Source organism: Pinus tabuliformis, chromosome 2_2, assembly GCF_031772625.1.
Source record: "Pinus tabuliformis cultivar Carrire ecotype Pingquan chromosome 2_2, CPIR1, whole genome shotgun sequence".
In the NCBI taxonomy this organism is placed as follows: Eukaryota; Viridiplantae; Streptophyta; class Pinopsida; order Pinales; family Pinaceae; genus Pinus; species Pinus tabuliformis.
In genome coordinates this window covers 380,089,473-380,110,773 of record NC_142300.1, presented here as the reverse complement: position 1 = coordinate 380,110,773, position 21,301 = coordinate 380,089,473, and the positions used below count along the sequence as shown (strand labels likewise).

General features: G+C 35.3%; 1 pseudogene across 1 annotated transcript; it reads right to left on the bottom strand.

Annotated features, from left to right (window-relative positions):
• Positions 1-2,925: 2,925 nt before the first annotated feature.
• Positions 2,926-13,163, bottom strand: LOC149192832 (delta-selinene-like synthase, chloroplastic; annotated as a pseudogene). Its single transcript, XR_016254913.1, has 10 exons — positions 12,991-13,163; positions 12,653-12,840; positions 12,433-12,545; positions 5,440-5,630; positions 5,246-5,343; positions 5,060-5,152; positions 4,336-4,551; positions 4,053-4,194; positions 3,601-3,849; positions 2,926-3,516 (listed from the first exon to the last, which is right to left on the bottom strand). The product of XR_016254913.1 is annotated as a delta-selinene-like synthase, chloroplastic (transcript).
• Positions 13,164-21,301: the final 8,138 nt, after the last annotated feature.

The following is a 21,301-nucleotide window of genomic DNA, read 5'->3' as shown; positions in this document are numbered from 1 at the left end:
TATTGTATACTATTGAATTTTGTGTCATTTTTCTTCTGATTAAATGTTTGCATAGACTTTCAAATATCAACAATATCAACCATAAATAAAATATTTTAGTGTTATCATTAAGCAAAATAAATTTATATAAAATGTTAGAGTTTTACTATGTAAAATATTATGTACTATTCAATTTTGTGTCAGTATTCTTGTGCTTAAATTTTTGCATAGACCTTGAAATACCAACAATATCAACCATAAATAAAATATTCTAGTGTTATCATTAAGAAAATTAAATTTATATCAAGTTTATATATAGAGATATAGTAATTGAAAGTAAGAAAATTCCTTAAAAAATAATTTCAATTTGGATGACAAATTGAATAAATCATTGTCCACTTGATATATATATACCTATAGATTTGGTTAGAAAATACTCAGATATATATATATATATATATATATATATATATATATATATATATATATATATATATCTATATTCTTTCATAGTTAAAGTGGTGTGGACAAGTTCTCTTTCTCTATATATATATATATCCAAACCAGCATAGATTTGTCTTTACTCTATATTTATCATGTGTATATATATCTGAACTAATATAGATTTATCTTAACTCTATATATATCATGTGTCAAGAAATACCAAACCCTTTATGGTGCAAACCATTTAGAGAAAAAAAGGGTGAGTAAATATTTACTTCTCTAAATATTTGATCCCTCTAAAATTATTATGGATTCCAAGATAAGATGAATCTATGTTGATATTTTATTTCCCCAACCATGAATTCTATTAAAGTTAAATTTTTTATATTTATAAGAATATTATTAGTGATTTTCTAGACACATAATGACATATACTTAAATTTTGTATTCTTATTTGGTTGTTAAACATTTTTGTAGAGAATTACAAGGGTTTTTACAAACTCCTCTAAAAATCTCAATTACTTTAAGTCATTGGAACATTGCTCATACAATTACTGCTATAACCAAGAGAAGTTAAAGGGACTCTACAAATCATTAGATATGAAACATAGCATTAAATTTTTCAAAATAGAAAGGATAATTATAACAATAATATGTTGATAGGTTTGTCTATTTTCGAATAGGGATTCTAAATTTTAATTAATTATCAATAATTATGAGGTGAGTGGTAGGGACTTAATCTCTATGAAATATTCTAGAATACACTTAATAGTAATCATATGCTAAGGTTGATGTTTATCTCAAAATAGTTATGCCCTTGGTTCCATTTTAGTTATATCTATTAATTTAAAAAATGTCTTTTAAAAATGAGTTTTAACAATCTTTATAATAAAAAAGAGGCCAATCTCCTTGATTAAAAATGTTATTACAAATTTTATTTAAATGTATATATATATTTGTCAAAAAACAATAACCTAAGTGTTGTTAACAAATTTAATTCCCCATTCACAAACAAAATAATTGAAAATATTAAAATAAATATCTTTAATCTTACAATTTCACCAATTATTTATATATATAAAACAAATATTTTAATAAACCATTTAAATTATATAATTATACTAATAAAATAATAAACCAAAACCATACTTAGCGTTCTCGTTTGTATTGTAAAAATCTTACACGTACAACCATATTACTTTATATGCATTTTTAATATTTTACCTAATAACTAATCATATTTTGTGCATTTTGATACTTATCGTTCTTTTCTTAAATGTTTATTGTATGGTACAAATTTAAACCTATAACTAAAATACTTTATATACATTTTTAAGATTTTATTTAATAACTAACATATTAAAGTCTTATAATTAAATTGCTTTGCGTATTTTAATATTTTATATAATAACTATTATAACTCAATTAATTTATATACATTTTGGTATTTTATATAATAGCAAACCATATTAGAAGAAAATTGTAGGTGAAGACATTTTCATCTAACACTTATATAATATTTAAAAAAAATTGAATAAAAAAATTGCATTTAGCTTATTTTAAATATATTTTTAGTATATATTAATCTCATAATATTTAAGATATTATTATTTTGAAAATTATACTATATTATAAAATAATAAATATTTAACTTTTTCAAAGTAAAAACAAAATAATCATTTTAATATTTTTTAAAGTTTATTAAATTAAAATATTTCAATAAACCATTAACAAAAAAATATATAATTTTCATCAAAGGAATCTAATAAATCCTATCAATTTTATCATCGCAAAAATCACTATTAAAACTCTAATTCTAATTTTAAAAGAATAAATTTGATCAATTTTAAGCATCATAATAATTACTATAAAATTCTAACCTTAAATACATATAAAAATAAAATGGCATTTTCTTATAATTTGGTAAAATTTGTAGAGATATTTTTGAAAATCTCTATATAAATCGCATTTTCTCATAAGCTACTAAAATTTATACGGATATTTCTGAAAATCTTTATACAAATTTTATAAAACGGCATTTTTCCATAATCTAAGCCATACAAATTTTATAAAACGGCATTTTTCCATAATCTAAGCCATATTTCTGAGAATCCAAAAAAAATAAAAAACAAAAAAACATTTTAGTTAATAATTAAACTACACTTAAAAAAAATTGATACCATTATTTAAAAAGGAAAACAGAAAAAAAGAGAGTAAACCTAGAAATTGTATCTAAAGAGAAATTGAAGTCCTCTTGCTGTATTGAAAGTGAACTTCCACTAGAATCTTTAGTGATATTTCTGAACATATGTGAAATTGTTTTTTTTTTTAATTAAACTATACTAAAAACAAATATAAATTATAAAATTGATACCATTGTTAAAAAATAAAAAGGAACAAAGAAAAAGAAAAATAACCTAGAAATTGTAGACACGTAATAAGTAACATGGTACAAATCCAACCAGCTGAACATTTTACAAATTCAACCAACTATAAGGAAAATATAATACATTTTTCAGTATGATAAAACATATAAGAATACAGTAGAAAAATGGAAAATGGTGCAGCGGTGATTGCGTGATGATTGTAATTACGGTACACGATACTTGGAATTTGTCGGGGAACAATTTCCACGGGCACTTTGGCAGAACTTGGCTAAACTACGTCCATAAACATTTGCACTAAAACTCTTATTCTTACTCGCCCCACTTATTCAAAACATACTTAATACACACGTAGTAACAGTAACATATTTAATACACAGACCTAGTAACAGCAACCCGGTCGCCATTATTCCTTGATAGGCACTTGATCGACGAGAATTTTGAATATTTGGTCCTTCACTTCCTTGTTAGATACGGAGAAGCCGTCTCCGTATCTGTACAGAAATTGAAGTCCTCGTGTTATATTGAAATTGAACTTCTTGCAACATAATGGTACACTGTCCTCCTTAAGATACTCCCGATTCAATTCCTCAAGGGAGAGATGAAGGATGCCCTTGATGTGATTCATCGCATTTTCCACGGTAGAATCAGGATTGTCTTTAATATAACAAGCTATACTCGAAGCCATCTCCCCGTGTTCCTTCTCGTCCTTCATTGCAAATAGTGAAGACGAATCAGTATTTTGCATAGAATTGTATGCATGCAAATAAATCTCGATTTAGATGCCAAATACCTCGAAATCTTTCGAGTCGTCGATGAGTCTGGCCGTAAATTCTGAGAGCTCCTGCATCTTAGACGGAGAATATATTTGCTGCAGAACGTTGTTTGGGAGAAGTTGACCCATCAACAGAAGGGGAAACAAATTTAGAATACACATCCCTGAGCTAGCGCGAGCATTCTTTATGTACTCATTAAACGTGGGCATATGAGCAGTCGCTATCCATTCCGCTTCCTGCAAATAAGACTCAAGATATCGCTGCCACTGAAAATACAACCAGGGAAAGTACATTAATGGTTAATCGTTAATGTGTTAATCTTCTTCCCCCTTTCAATTAAAAAATCTCAAAAGGTCTTTTCCACCGTCAATTGGCTTCTTAGTAGGTCGGTGGAAGTAAAATGAAAATACTAATAACATACCATTAAACTAATCCCACTACAGAATCGCATATCTTCCTAAACACATACGCTATTGCACTTTAATGTGGCTGCCATATCCCGCTTTTGCACTTTGACGATTTGATCAGCCACTTCATTCGTTGTTTTGAAGAAAAACCGGAATATAATTTTTATGGGGTCTGGAAGGTCATCTATCAGTGAAAGATCCCATCTGAAAATGGCACAAACAGTAACGAAATTGAAAATATTCAAGATATATACCAGGCGCAGAAAATATATGATTCGAATATTCTGGGAAACTACAAATAACTCAATTGGCAATTTGCACAAAGTCTGTATAATTTGAACTCACCGTCTGACTGCCTCTGTGGTGGTTTTCAGTTCGTCCAAGAGACCGTGAGTGTCATAGAAGTCATCTAGAACAGTTGCCAACACACAAACTTGTGCCATGGCAATTCTGCTTTGAGAGAATTCGGGCTCGGAAATGCATGTAGCCGCCCAGAAAACAAATTCCACGTGACGTATCCTATAGAAATTCAGCTGTGCAATTTCTGACTCTCGCCACCACCTACGTAGTACAAAAAGGTATTGCAGAGGGTCATCTCTTTTCATGATCTGCCAAAATTCACAATGAGTATATATTTATTCTGCGTAATATTAACGAGTTTTATTTAATTACAACCACATTTAGGTATGGAGACTAATTTTTTCTGTAATATTAGGAAAATGTTTACACTATGATGAATTAATTTGCAGATAGTTATTATGAATGAGATTTACATTTTAATATTATTAATAATATGAAAAGAAAATACCTCTGGTTTAGTTTTTGACCGGTCACAGGTTCAAATTTTATGGGACATGTTGAGAATGGAAGTTATTTTGGGAATTAAACTTATCAAGAAGTCTAAAATATATAATTTAATTTAATACAAGGTAAATTGTGATAATAAATATCCTATTATGGGTGAATAAGCTTATAAATACTTTTATTTCTTAAAATTCAACCTGTATTAAACTCTTAAAAAACGCTCTCGACGCTATAAACTATGAAAATGGCAAGTAGCAATCACTACCTTGTAATAAACTGTAACTCTTTCTGATGTATGCATTGCAGGATATTGAAGTCCAATTTGGCTAACTCCATAACTTTTTGGTTGAAATTCGACCTAAATAAAAATTTGGAAAGAGGATTTAGTATGGCATTACAATTTTCGTAATTTGAAGATAAGTCTAATATATATAATTAAGAGGGCCAGTACTTGAGCCACGAGCTGTTTTGTCCATATATTTCAATAAAGCTACTTGCCTCCCATCTGGGCGCACTGCAATACCAGGGAAACTCCAACGCGTACTTTACCTAAACAACAATGATGAAGTTAAATCCTTTATAAACCATGGACACCATCCTTCATTTAATTTTAATTAAGATCTTCAAAATGTGTTTGCTGTCTACCTCTTCCAAAAGACTTTGATCTACGTCGGTCACATCCCCGCGTTTGAAAGCGTTTGCCTCTTGCATCACTTTTTCTCCGGGAAATGAAATGTCTGAAGCTCGAAGTAACGACAACATGCTTCTCACTCGTTTATCTCCGGTAAAATTGCAGAAGAACTTCGCGTTTTCGCCCTTGAAATTCTCCAACACACCTGTTTGGAAACCTTGGAATATAAGTACATAAGTACATAATTGAATTAAAAGAAAAATAAAAATAAGCATGTGTTTCGATAGTAAAATTGTAGTTAAACACCTCATTGCAAAACGCGCGCGTAGGGAATGCGTTCTGCTAGGTTTGCGACCAGCTGCCGCCGCCATGGCTGCTCCAGGGGTGCGGAGCCCTCTCCCACCCCTCCGATTTCGCCTGCAGAAGCCTTCAAGAAGATCCTTACGCAGAGAGGGAAAAAACGAATGCAGCCTGAAGCTCCGAAGTTTATCAAAAAATTAGAAGAAATTCCAGAAATTGCTCTGCCAGAAGACCAGACAATCAAAATCGCCCTTGCCCTGGCTGACAGAGGTTTAGTAGGGCAGTTTATGGGACGATGGCCAACAACCAAATCGACAGATGAATGGGTGCAAAGAAACTGGAGACCCCTGCTCCCAAACAATGTGATCAGCTACCCGATCTGAAGGGGCTACTTCATCTTTGAATTCACTACCAAGGAAGACCGAGATTTGGTGTTCAGAAATGGCCCATATTTCATGGGAAACCAAGGTCTCTTTCTGAATAAATGGACACCCGACTTTGACCCCTCAGTCGATGTCCCAAAGGAGGTCCCTGTTTGGGTTCGGCTCTCCAATCTTCCAATACACTGTTGGAGCTATCAAGCACTGCAAAAGATAGGAAATGGACTGGGAAGATTCATCGACAAAGCTGATAACAAGGGCCAATACACCTGCGCCAGAATATGCGTGGAAGTGGATCTCGAAGCTGGGCTACCGGAAGCTATCAAGCTGACAGTGCGAGATTGGCATCACTACCAGAAGCTGGACTACGAGCAACTCCCATTTAAATGCAGGATCTGCCATGAACATGGCCATTTTCAACGAAACTGCCCTAAAGCACCATCAGGGGACAAAGAGGAAGAAGAAGGATGGAAGGAAATAAAAAAAGGAAAGGTAGTCTCAAAGCCAAACGAGAAGAAGCAGACAGAATCAAAGGGAAATCCCCAGCCCAACGACAAAACCAAACCAGTCTCAAATGAAGGCCCATCCACAGCTGAGAAGGGGGAGGCCTCAGAGAAACATGAAGAAACTGAAGGTCAGCCGAAGGAAAGGAAAGAATCCGAAGAAGAATCAAATCCCCAATTAACCAAGGCAGATCAAGGGGGAAAAGCAGGCGATGACGAGCACATTAGTCTTGCCTCTAAATCAGGAGAAGAATCAGAAGAAAGAGAATCTGAATCAGACAGTTCTCAAATCTCTCCTATCAAAACATCCAGGGGCCGAAAATCCAAGAAGAAACAAAGAGAGGAGAAAACCTACATGGATGTTCTCCAAGGTTCCCAGAAAACCCTCAAGGGAATGATGAATACCAGATCCGGGCGCAAGAATAACAAGGCTCCAAAAGGAGCCACTCCCCCCCTCTCCAGTAAATAATGAAATACGTCTCCTGGAATTGCAGAGGATTAGGTAGCAGGCTGAAAGAAGAGGCCCTGAAAGACATTGTAAGGTTGCATATGCCTGAAATCCTTCTCATCCAGGAGACAAAGATGGAGGACTCTCTTCTCCTCCATTCCAGCAAAACATTCTGGCGCAAAGGCCCTGGAAGAGCTGTCAGTGCTAGAGGTGCCTCTGGTGGGATCGCCTCCTTCTGGGACAGCTCCAAATACGACTTGATTCAAGAAGAAAGTGGCCAGCACTGGATTTTCACTCAACTCCTTCACAAAGATTCTGGTCAACAAGTAAGTTTATTTAACCTTTATGCTCCAGTCTTGCCATCGGAGAAAAAAATTTGCTGGGACTCGCTCCAGTCCTTTCTTGTTTTGCAAAATCCAGGAAATATCATTATTGCAGGGGATCTGAACGTTACTCTAGCTGCTGAAGAGAAAAAAGGTGGTTCACCTGTAAGGGACCCTGCCAGAGAATGGGTAGAAGACATCATGAACGATTGGGATTTGGAGGACATCAAACCTTCAGTTGGGAAATATACTTGGTCTAATAAAAGACTAGGTCCCAGCCATATAGCAGCTCGCTTGGACAGATTCCTTGTCCAAACCTCCTTCCTCACTAGTGGTCTAATGACCTCATCCAAAATTTTGCCCAACTGCACCTCTGACCACAAACCCATAAGTCTGGAGCTTTCCGTGGATAGATTTCTCGGACCCATTCCATTTAGATTTAGCCCATTATGGACTCAGCAAGAGGGGTTCAATGAGGTGGTTGCTGAAGTCTGGAACCGGAAAATTCAGGGTTCCCCTTTCTTTGTGTGGGAAGAAAAGTTGCGGGCTCTTAAGAGAAAGCTCAAGGAATGGGCAAAAGCTTTGAAAACTCCTGCTGCCAATCGAAAAGAGTCTATAGAAAATCTTGCTGCCCTCCAATCCTCAATGGAGAATTCAGATATTACCCAAAGTCTGCTCCAAAAAGAAGTTGAGTTACAAAAAGCCTTTCATAAAGCCAGTAGGGATGAAGAGGAGTATTGGAGACAGAAATCTAGAAACTTATGGTTACAAGCCGGCGACAAAAATACTAGTTTCTTCCACAAGCATGCCGAAGCCCGAAAGCAATACAAAAATGTTTCAGAAATCCGATTCCAAGATACAGTGGTTAATGATTTTGAGGGCATAAAGAGAGCAGCATTCTCCTTTTTTAAAGACCTCTATTCAGCTCCTGATTACCAGCCTATAGATCCCCAAGCATATCCGTACAATCTGATCCCCTTCTGTGTGCAAGACCCCGTCAATAATATGCTGACTGCCCCGATCAGCATGGATGAGCTCAAGAAAGCTTTGGATTGCATGGATCCGGATAAAGCGCCAGGGCCTGATGGGTTCACTGCCAGGTTCTTTCAGTCTTGCTGGTCAATTATCAACAAAGACCTTCTGAGAATGGTAAGGAAATCCCAATTTTGTACTAAGATAGGAGGCAGCACCAATTCAGCCTTCCTGGCTTTGCTTCCGAAAGAAAAAGGAGCTTCTGAGTTCAGTAGATTTCGCCCCATTTCGTTGTGTAACACTAGCTATAAACTTATTACCAAAATAATATCCATGCGCCTCAAGAATATATTGCCGGACATCATACCGGAGAACCAAGGAGGCTTCATCAAAGGGAGAAAGATACTGGATAATATTGTACTGGTTCAAGAGGCAGTACATTCAAGTGTCCAGAGAAAAGAGAAAGGAATGGTAATAAAACTAGATCTGGCTAATGCCTTTGACAGGGTGAGGCATGACTTCCTGTTTGCAGTTATGACAAAAATGGGCTTTTCAACAAAATTCACAAATTGGGTGAAAGCCTGCATAGCCTCTCCTTGGATTGCTCCGTTGGTAAATGGAAGATCAACTGAATTTTTTACAGCTTAAAGGGGATTAAGGCAAGGCTGTCCGCTGTCCCCGCTTCTCTATGCCATACAAGCCTCAGTGCTGAGTTTCCAGCTCGACTACTGTCAGCAAATCCAAATTCTTCCAGGTCTCAGAATGGTGCAAAATGTCAAAGAAATAAACCATGCTCAATTTGCCGACGATACTCTGCTACTAGGTGGAGCGAGTATTATTTCGGCCAATTCTTTCAAAAAGGAACTGGACATCTATAAGGAAGCATCCGGCAGCAAGATTAACTACTCAAAAAGTACAATCTATGGCTGGAATTGCTCAGCTAAAAACCTTGCTGATATAGCTAGGCTTCTTGAAATGAAAATCTGTCAAGACTGGGATTCTTTCAAATATCTTGGGATCCCAATTTTCAGATCCATCCCCAAAGTCTCCCATTGGATGCCCCTTTTGGACAAAGCTCAAACTCAGAATTAATGCCTGGGGAGCCTCCTGGCTGAACACTGCTGGGAAAATTATCCTTATAAAATTTGTCTTAACAAGCATGCCTCTGTTTCAGCATTCTATTCTCCTCGCCCCCAAAACCTTTCTCAGTAAAATGGATGGTATGCTGAGAAGATTTCTGTGGGAAGGGGGAAAAAACAATGAAAGAAGGCTTCATTTAGTAAATTGGGATACCATTAAGAAACCTTTCATAGAAGGAGGTCTGCAAATTAGAGACTTGGCTGCCCAAAATCTCGCTCTTGGCTCAAAAATACTGTGGAATATTGTGGCAGGGAAAATAAGCTGGAGCAAGAAAGTGCTGTGGAAGAAATACTTTCAAGGTCAACGATTGAGATGTCTTGATCTTCCTCCAAAAAATTCCAGAGGCTCCCCAATATCCAAACTTTGTATCGCTGCTCTGGACAACTTCAGCCCCAACCTCTATTGGATCCCAGGTAATGGGAAAAAAATAAGAATTTGGAATGATCAGATTCTTGGAGACCAGCCTCTTCATCATATAAAAGGCCTGGCAAATATTAAGCTATGGCTGCATTCCAACAACAAGGAAACTCTGTGGGACATAACCAACTGGACGAAGGATGCTGAAAGAAGATGGGACAGCTGGAATCTCGGGGAGGTACCACACCATTTGCAATCTGAAGCTTCTTTACTGTTAGACAATCTGCAAGGGAAATCACCATTATCAGCAACAGCCAAGGATAAAAGAGGATGGGGCTCCCATACTTGCTCCTACTCGGTAGCTGAAGGATACAAAAGTTTAATTGCTGTCCCGAATGTCCCTCCAGACCCAACGCAATGGAAATTCATATGGAACTTTCCTTCTCTCCCTAAAATAGACTTTTTCTGCTGGACTCTTGCTCATAATAGTATTCTCACAGGAGACAACCTGAGAAAACGGGGAATGGAAGGGCCTTCCAGATGTCCATTATGTATATCAGAGGAAGAAACAGCTGATCACCTGTTGCTGCTGTGCCCCTTTGCCAAGGCAGTCTGGAAAGGGGTCCTGAGTTCAAGGGCGAACAATATTGAGCTACCAAGAAGTGTGCCATCCCTGTTCTACGAGTAGGCCAAGCTACCTCCAATCTGCACCAACAATAAAAACCTCCTTAGGACTGCTTGGATGTGGACCCCTAAATACATATGTTGGAAATTATGGCTGGAAAGGAACAACAAAATCTTCAGAGGAGAAATCTGCACTGTAAACAATGTTATATCCAAAATTAAAGCTTTATTGGGAGAGACTTTGGAAGCTAAGCCAACCCTAAGGAATGAAGTAAAGCTGGACAATGAGGAGGAGCTGTGGCTAAAAGAAATCGTTCCAAATAATCAACCCATCCCTACTATTCCAACCACCTGCCATGCTAAGTGGGAAATCCGTCTGGAAGAACAGGAATTTCTAAAGTGGAGATCGGCACAAGATGACCATTGTCTTTTCTTCGACGGGGCCTCTAAAGGCAATCCAGGAGCTGCGGGTGGAGGTGGAGTGCTGCTGAAACCCGATGGGTCTACTTTACTCCAGTACCATTGGGGTCTGGGAATCGAATCAAATAATAGAGCTGAGGCTCTAGCTTTGTGGCAGGGGCTGACTCTGGCTCTAAAACGGAACATTCAAACATTGACGGTCTTCGGAGACTCTCGGCTCATCATTCAAGCAATGAATTCTCCTTCGAATCAGTTGCAGATCCATTTAGGCCGAATTCTAAAGAAAATAAGACCCATGCTGGCTAAGTTTCGGAAAATCTCCTTCTTCCACATTATGAGGCAGCTTAATACTCAAGCTGATTCTGAAGCCAACCTTGGAGCTGCCAGAAGCCAAAGAACCCTATCAGTCAACTTGGAAGATTCTCTCTGCATCATCCCATAATCCGATTAACCAGTAATTCTGATTTAACACAGAAAACCCAGAAATTCGCTTGCTGGAAATGGTGTTTCAGCAACACAGTTATTTTATCAGTTGCTGAAACTGGTGTTTCAGCAACGCCGCTCGTGGTGTTTCAGCAACGCAAAATTTTGACGCCAGGCTGTGCACATTCAATCGGACAGCTGCCCATTTCGCACGGCTCTCTCTGCTCCAGGGGAAATTGTTTTGGCAAAAAGCAAGGCGCTGGAAGGTTAGAATGAAGACTAGAGATGGAAAACGATATTCATACTCCCAAGTGGAAATTGCTCATATCCGATTCGCTCCTCTGGCAACAGAGTTAGAGGAAGGCTCCAGAAAGGCATATTCAGGTTGTCAGAGACAGCTGGTAACATAAAGGTAAAGAACCCTCCCGCAGAGACACAGCGTTGCTTCTCCAAAAGGCGATCCTGAATCAAAAATTGATCATGGAATCGTGGACTTCATGAACTCAGAGAGAAATGAAATTGAGAAACTCAATCCAATGTAAAAGCAAGCGGCAGCTGTTTTGCCGCCTTTTAAATAAAAATCTAACCGTTAAAGTCAAAAAAAAAAATTGTAGTTAAACACCTACATCTATTCTCTTATTTTTTTTAAAACAACTACATCTATTACATTAAAAATTTCCAAGACATTCGTTCAATGTTTAGTAATATAAAAAATAAATTAAAGATTAAAAAAACTTTTGATGAATGCGTCAGCGGATAACACCTTTTATGAGCCCATTTAATACGCGTCTGCTATGAGATTCGAATCCCGGACGGAATTAACAAAATCCCTACAAGATCAACTACAACTAGGCCATCCTCTTTTTTTTTCCTTAATGCAAATATGTATACCTGCTGTTTGTTATCGAGGAGATTCTTTAAGAATTATCTACAAGCACATTAAGTAGGTTATTTGAGTTTGGAACTTGTCTAAAGTTCAATACTTATTAATAAACGTTTTCACTTTCACCATTGAACTTAGGGTAGCCCAATATAGTGAGCTCTTTCGCTTATACTGCCTAACAATATTAGAAAATATCTTGAAGCTTTACATCAAATTAATTGCAGTTGATACCACCTGAAGACACGTTATATCGATGCAGTCGGAGAGCACGAAATCCTAAAGCTGTCGCGTTAAGATCTTTGCAGGAATCGCTCGATCCCACTCCGATGCCCTTTTCGTTCCAACATCTACTCAGCTTATCAGTCAGCATGGGAATCGAAAATAGCCCCAAAATCGGAGTGCACATATATGTAAACGCTAAATTAAATTTATTTATCTGTCCAGATTCACTTACCTGTAAACTTAATCTAGGGCACCTGTTTTTATTTCATGTTGAAAATGTCGATCAATTCCAAGGCATTCCAATGTGTCAACTATGTGAAGACGTTTCATTAGATCATAATTGCTATCTTCCATTTCGCTCAAAAGTAATTGCTTGATCTCCTCAACAAGCATTCCAACGCGTTCATAATATGCCGGTGCCTAATTACAGTTCAGTGCAATTAAAAAAAAACATAGAGAATGAGATAGATGCCATGATAGGCTCACAGGTAACAACCAAAAAACACACTAAAAAGCAGATGACAGAGCTAGAGATAGGTGCCATGTGAGAGAGAGAGATTGAAAGTATACCCCATAGGGCGAGTTGAGGGATTGTATGAACTCATCGTCCCACACGTTTCCGTGGCGATTGGCCGTGCGTCGAGGGATGGAAAATTCATTGCTCATTTTGGTGGAAGCAGATTCAGAAATCTCAGCCATAACAGCACGCTTTGCTATGCGATTTACTTAATGAGTGGACCATAGCGGCTCGCTTATATATATACACGCCTAACACTACAATTTCCTGCTTGACATAAAAAAATACGAAGCCTCAGATGACATCGTCGCTAAAAGACAAATCGCACAGAATATTTGAGAGAGTTCGGAGTATCAGAAAAAAAAATTGGGATAATTTCTATGCCCTCCCACTGATAATATTATAGTGTGAAATCGTCGGAATATTGGTGCTTTCATGGAAATATGGATTATGCGCACGAGAAAAGCTTGAACGTAGCTAATTAAACTATGTCATCTATTTTTGCAACATTCAGTCAGAGTAAAGTTAAAATTAAACTATATTTTATATATATTTGCGAAAGGTCGGCGAGAGTAAAGTTAATATTAAACTATATTTTATATATATTTGCGAACGTTAAGTGATAAAGTTAATATGAAACTATATTTTATATATATATATGAGGACGTTAAGTCGTAAAGTTAATATTGAACTATATACAATATATTTTTGCGAATGTTAGGTCAAAATTAATTGCATGATGTTAGGTGAATGTTGGGTGTGTTTGAAGGGAGTGAAATTGAACTTTAGTGCATCTCAATTCCTATATTCTATTAAACTATTATATTAATAATGTTAATTATATTATTAATATTGACATGTGTTTGATGTTTTTAAATTTACAATATTTCTAATATTTTAAATATATATCCGTTAATTTTTAATTTTTAAAATATTATAAATTAATATAAATAAAAAGATTTATATGAGTAATTAATAGTTAGCATTTTCATATAAAATTATATAGGACAGAGATCTTTGGTTTAAGCACAGGAGTCAACAAAAGATCTGTTGTAGTTTAGTGGAACGTCGATATTTTCACTTTACCAAACAGGAGTAAGTCATCTTACATGAGGTGTGCTATGCCCTTACTAAGATGGAGATTAGGACCATGCGTCAAGGAGAGTTATGCAAAAACTATCATTCCCATCTACTCTAAAAACCATAACATTTGACATATATCATCGCAAAGCATAACGAGCAAAACATCCAAGAGATAGAAGACATACATTCATTCATATGAAAAAAATTGAAGAGGCGCATCCAACTAACACATTTAGAACCATAATGAAATCCTGCAACTCTTCCCATTAACTTAAAGAATCATTACATTCTCGCTCTATCACCATTCAAATAGGAAAAGGAGACCGAGCATATAAAGTATCTGAGAATCAGATAAACACAGAACCATGCTAAGTTTCATAGACTTAGTGGTAGCATCTCAACATATGAGATTTTTCTTCTCGTTTCCTTTTCCTTTAAGTTTTATAAACTTCACTAGCCTGAACTTCCAGTCACTTCCTCAGATGCCACACCCTTTCCTTCATGGTTTCTTCTGTGGCTCAGATGTGACTGCTCCATCTCTCATTGATGACTGTTGCGGCTCAGCTGCACTTGCATGTCCCCATATTTTCCACTTACCAATCTTCAGTGTCTAATGGATCTTGGCAAATTTTCTTTCTTTCCTCAGTTGTTTCCTCCACAACTACCCTTTGGTCACACTTGTCAAAATGTGTCAAAAACTTTGTCCCGCAAAACAAAGGACCCAACAGGCCCCGACCACAATCAATTGACTCATCCCCGATTCAATCCTTTGTTTATGTTAATGTTTCTTCTTGCTACTACAGGGCTCCGGCTTGTCCTACATATTCTTGAATCGTTTCTTCATGTGTTGTAGGTTCTCCTTCAAATGAAGGACCCAACTATGGGACAGACTGCTTGGCTACAATCTTTAATTGTGTATAGACAACAAGGGTTGACCACTAGGGATCCCTGAGGGTGCTATCTTGCTCAATAAGTTTTGCGGTAACTTTAGTTGTTGATTGGCTCGGTCTTGCATTCAGTAGAGCATTCCACTAAGTATATTCTTTTGTGCAAAGTTGTTGTAGTTTCTAGAAATGGATCCTTGTTGATCGCTTGAGGTCACGAAGCAGAGCATTGGTTGCGTGCAAGTCATCCTTAATCTGCTGGATCTGCTTCTCAAGAAATCCACTCTATGCAAGAATATCTTGTCACTGGTTGAGGTCGGGTGTGGTCAAGGCTTCATTGAACAACTAGTGAGCATGTTGTCACAGAGTATATACCGATTGATTTTTCTTGGCAAAGAACCCTGACCAATCATGAACCTGAGTGAAGATTTCTTTCTCCTCTCTCGTAGCCTGATGAAGGGATGCCTTCAAATAAGCCACATGAGTGATCTTCTGCTCAATGTCACTGGCATACTGGGTGGCTGGATCATGGAGCACGCTTTGGCTTCCTGCAATAGTCTTCTGAAGCTTCTTGTTTGCCCTAGTGTCCACCTGAAGGTAATGATGAAGTGGTGTCCACCTGAAGGCAATCGATTGGAAATTTGCACAAAGTATCTATAATTGGAGTTCACCTTCTCAGTCTCTCTATGATGGTTATGAGTATTTCCAATGAAACAAGAGTGTTATAGAGTTTATCTAGAATCATTGAACGGTATGGATTTAACTTTCACATATTATTTTAAGATATTTTTTTTACAAGTCACATATCAAAGGGTTGATATTTATGTGAAAATGGTTGATATTAATGTCAAAAATTGTTATGTCATTTTTGTATTTTTAATTAAATTGATTAATTTTTAAAAGATGTCAAAAAAATATGGGTTATGGTTTGTTTGGCATGTAGTAGGAAACTATGGTATTGACCCATGATATTTTAACAAAGCCTATATACATTTCAGTGATCTTCATAGTAATATCAAAATAAATCTCCATCATTCAAAATATTGTCATATATTTAACCCATATACTAATAATATTGTTATTTAAAATAAAATTACACTGCAAATAATTTTTTTAATTTTTTTAATTTTGACAATATAAAATATGTTATCAATGGCTTTTATCTCTATCAATATTTATCAACTATTTAATTTATATAATTATATATTGATAATTAAAAAGGAAAAATTTGCATATTTAATTGATGAAAAATACTACCGAAGAAAATTAATAATTAATGTTTTAACTTCCTCAAATTTTCTGTTTACACCTTGAATTCAACTATTTCATATACATTCTAGAATTTTATATGATAACAAACCGTATTATAGGAAAATTTAGTAATTGCACAGGAAAAATTATTCATTTAACACTTATATAATACTAAAAACGAAGTGGATAAAAATAATTTCATTTAGCATTTATTGGTATACAATTTAGTATTTTATTTAATAAAAAAATATATGATAAAAACAATTTCATTTAACATATATTGGTATACAATTTAGTATTTAAATATTATATGATAAGAAAATTTGGTAAATGAATATGAATGATTTTTTATTTAATAATTATTTATTAAGATAACTACATTAATCAATATGGTTGATATATGTCAATAGAGGTATGAGGTATAGATGTATACCAATCACATGCACAATCACATTATCAAATATAGTTAAAAAATGTTGATAAGCATTAATGGTAGTAGTAATAATAATAATAAAATGCATAGTCTAACTTATAGGTTAAATAATTATTTTTCACCAGAATTCACCAAAATTTGGCAATACAATTTCAAGATTTTTTGCTCTTGAAAATACATTTTTAAATGCATAAATAGATTTAGAACCCTGGAAAACCCTTGGGGCATTCGAATTATGCGGATTAAAAAATTTAAACTCAAGTTTAACCAGAAAAAAATGTTGTGAAAAAGGTCATTTAGTCAATAAATTAGACTACGCCATAATAATAATAATAAATAACTATTATAATAAAACTATTATTCTTATTATTATAACTAATAATAATTATTAATCTATATTAATTATTGTTAATTAGTTATTATTATAATTATTTTAAATTAATTATTGTTATTATTCAGTAATTACTATTATTATGATTATTGTTATTAATTAATATTGTTCATATTTTTAATAAATATTATTATTTTTATTGTTAATTAAATATAATATCATTATTAATAATATTAATAAACTAATAATAATAATAATAAATAATGTAATCTAACTTATAGACAAAATGAGCTTTTTCAAGATCGTTTTTTTGGTTAATTTTAACAGATATCTCGTAGGGATTTTTAAAAATTTGAATTTAAGTTGTTTAATTTGTATAATTTTAGTGCACAAAAGGGTTTTTTAAGGTGTTGAATCCATTTATATTTTCAACAATTCATTTTAAACAATAAAAAAATCACAAGTTTTCTTGAATTTTTTACCAAATTTAGTTAAAAAAGTCGATTTTATCTTTAAATTAGACTATGCCATAATAAATTAATACTACAAAATAATATTAATAAACTATAATATTAATTAATATACATATCAATATAAATATTAATTAATTAATATAAATATTAATAATTAATATTACTAATAATCAATATTAATATTAATAAAAAAATATTCCTATTATTATTAATAAATATTAATAATAATAATAATAAATTAATATTAATGATTAATAATTAATTTATTCATTTTGTACACAATTAATTAATTATTATAGATAATTAAATAATTAAAATAGTAAATTATTTTTTGTTAATTAATAATTTTAAAATAATTTATGCCATTTATTATTATTATTATTATTGGTTTATTAATTAATATTATTATTTTTAATAATAATTATAAACTTAAGGAATAAATTCTAAAACCCTTATATATTATAAACTCAAGGGAACAATATTAAACTTAAATGGATTAATATTATAAACTCAATGTATAACAACCTTAAGATAAATATTTTAAACCCTAAAATAAAAATGGTTGACTATGGTTCATTTTCATATTGATCTGTAAATGAGATCTATGACAAGTAATAAGGTATTACAGACTCATGTGCATGGATGTGCCTATGTTATTTTGTGCAATGGATCGATCACATTGCGAAATACATAGACTTTGAGGTAGTTAAAAACTATAATAGAAAAACATATACAAACACAACAGATTTAATGAGGAGTTCACCCTATACTCCTGGGCTACATCTCTTGGTCCAGCCTTCAATGGTGGCCTCTCTCTTAAGTCTTCAAACATAGTTTTTACAATAGTGAGCTCAGTTTGAGCCTCACACACAACAAATGCATTTACAAGAGCCTCACTTGAATCCCTCAAGCTTCCTCTGGGTACACAGACTCCCTCACAGCTCTCAGTCTCTGTCCTAACTCTCTTTTGCATTTGCTTGCAACACTGCCTACCTGTTTGCTCTCTGTTAGTGGCTTTTAAAGCCAACCGCGCTGCCCGTTCATTTCATATCCTCGGCTCTTAGTCTCCCCGGCCTCTTAAAGCTTTGAATCCCTCTGCCAGCATTATACAATCATTGCTTAATGCATGGAGAGGATGTGGCCACCCATTCCGTAGCGCTAGAGTGCCTCGAGTCTCTAAAATTCCTGAAATGACCGCGCTCTGTTTTTACAGTGAAAATACATTTTAACAGAGAAATTCCGCCAAAAATCAATATACCGGACTTCAAAGTCCTTTAAATATGATTTATTCCCCTATTGGGTCCGCCCACATGTCACTATCGCATATCGGGAGGAACCATTCCTTTGTATTTTGGGAATACATCAAAATCGCGAAAATACATTACAAAGGGCTCTGTTATGGACTTGAAATTGTATCAAATTTACTTTATAATGCTATCGCATCCAGTTGTCGCACGGTGTATTGATATCGGCTCCACTCCATGTTCCAACGCGATATCGCATATCGCACATGACCCCCACCGATTGTAACCACTCCTCTACACAGTTCCGATGTGATGCGGCAATGTGATACATCGCAATCACTCATCGCAATAACCCTTGTGCCTCATAAGTGCTCTGCTGCATCCTCCGATAATGATCCGGCGATGTAATATGGGCTATTGATCTACGCACTTGATCGACGGTCCATATTAACTCTGCCATTCGTCGTCGCCATATATATGTGTTAAGTGCCGATCTCTGCTGAAGGTTATCGCCGATTGCAATTACCAATCCAATCTGGACCGTTGATCGGCCAAATCGGACGGCTACTGTGCATAACTTGTTCCGCCTTCAATTACTCTGTTTTTTCATTGATTTCATAGGTTTTGGGCCTCCTGATAGTGTTTTTCTTCATTCTGAGGGTTTTCTCTGCCATGCTAAGGGCACCCCTTTTGTGATATTTTTTATCCTTTAAAGGATTTTGGGCCTTGGGAATGGTTCTTTAAAGTTTCATGAAGACTTAGAGAGTTCTCTTGGATCCCCTTGGATCACGCCTTCCCATTGAAAAAGGCTTTTGGACCACCAAAAGTTGGTTTTCAAGCATCAACCAAGTGAGGATACAGCTGCCTCACTTGTCCAATCTCTATCCATTTTGCACTGTTGGGTTTTGAACCTTTGAGTCCAATCCTTAGGTACTCAACATCTCCTTTGTGCGTTGTCCTCACCTTCCTGTCCAGAATTGTATCTTCTTGCAGCTCATTGACGTATTCAGGCAACAGATCATCAATGAAAGGAAATTGACTTTGCTCTTCAGGATCTTCAATTAATGAAGTTTGAAACAGTAGATGTGCATATATGCTGGCAGATCAAGGCGGAAAACATTCTCACCAATTTTCTCAGGTACCTTAAAAGGCCCATACCTTATTGGTTTCAACTTCTTTCCTTCACCTTGCATTCTATCCTTGCTGATATACAGCTAGACTTGATCACCAACGTGGAAGTTGTGCTCCACCCGATGTTTATCATGCCTTGTGTTATATTTGGCTTGGCTCTTTTCCAGCTGTTCCTGCACTGCCTGGTGAATTTCTTGGATCTATTCAATGAATTTGGTTGCTTTGTCCACATCATTGTGTCCAACAACTATTATGTCTTTTTCGAAGACAAAATCCAAGGGAGACCTTGGTATGAAACCAAAACAGGTCTCAAAAGGAGGTCTCCATGTAGAAGAATGTTTAGCACGGTTGTAAGCATGTTGCACATAACATAAGTGTTCATCCCAAAGCTTGGGATGCTTGCTGCAATAACCCCTGAGCAACTGAATCACTGTCTGATTGACTACCTCTGTTTGGCCATCTGTTTGTGGATGGAAGGCTGAGCTTTTCTTCAGCCTGGTGTCCATTAATTCTGACCGACTTGACCAAAACTTCCCAACAAATCAGGAGTCTCGATTAGATACTATGGAAGTGGGTAACCCAAAATGCACCCAGACATGTGAAAGAACAATTTCGTTGTTTGTTCAGCTGTAATCTGATTATTACAAGTTATTAAAATACACATTTTGCTAAACCTGTCCACAATAACACACAAATAGTCATGACCTTTTCTAGATTTTGGCAGTCCTCTAACAAAGTCCATGGAAACACTTTCCCAAGGATGGGAAGGGACTGGTAGTGGAGTGTACAAGCCTAGTTTTCTATTGCTGGGCTTACTTTTAGCACGCATGGTACACTCTCTTACATATCTAGAAACTGTTTCATGCATTCTTGGCCAATAACAGTATCTTTGTAGCTGTGTAATTGTTTTACTTACACCAAAATGACCTGATATCAGAGAAGTATGTGCTTGCCTAATTATATTAATTCTCTCTGTTCGTGGAATGCATAGCTTTCCCAAATGATACAAGAGTCGGTCCTTAACATAGCAATCCAATTCTTCTACCTTTTTTCCATTACTTAAAGCTGCATATACATCTTTAAAGTTTATATCTTGAGCATATTGTTCAATGTAGCCTTCTTGCATTACTGAGTTATTCTTAAGTATAGTAGATGCATTTATAATTGGTCTGGACAACATATCTGCAACTTTATTGCGTATGCCCTTTTTATATCTGATGACTAAATGAAACTGCTGTAGGAAACCCATCCACCTACAGTGTCTTGATTGCTGCAATTTAGTTTGTGAGTGCAAGTATTGAAGTGGATGATGATCAGTATGTATAACTGTTTCTTTTCCCATTAAGTAATGTTTCCACTTTTTCACACTATGGACTAATGCATACAATTCTTTATCATATGTAGAATAATTAACTACTGCAGAATTAAAAGTCTCAGAATGGTAGCATATGGGTTTACCATCTTGCATCAACATTGCTCCCATGGCATAATCACTAGCATCTGTTTCGATCTCAAATGGTTGTTAAAGATTTAG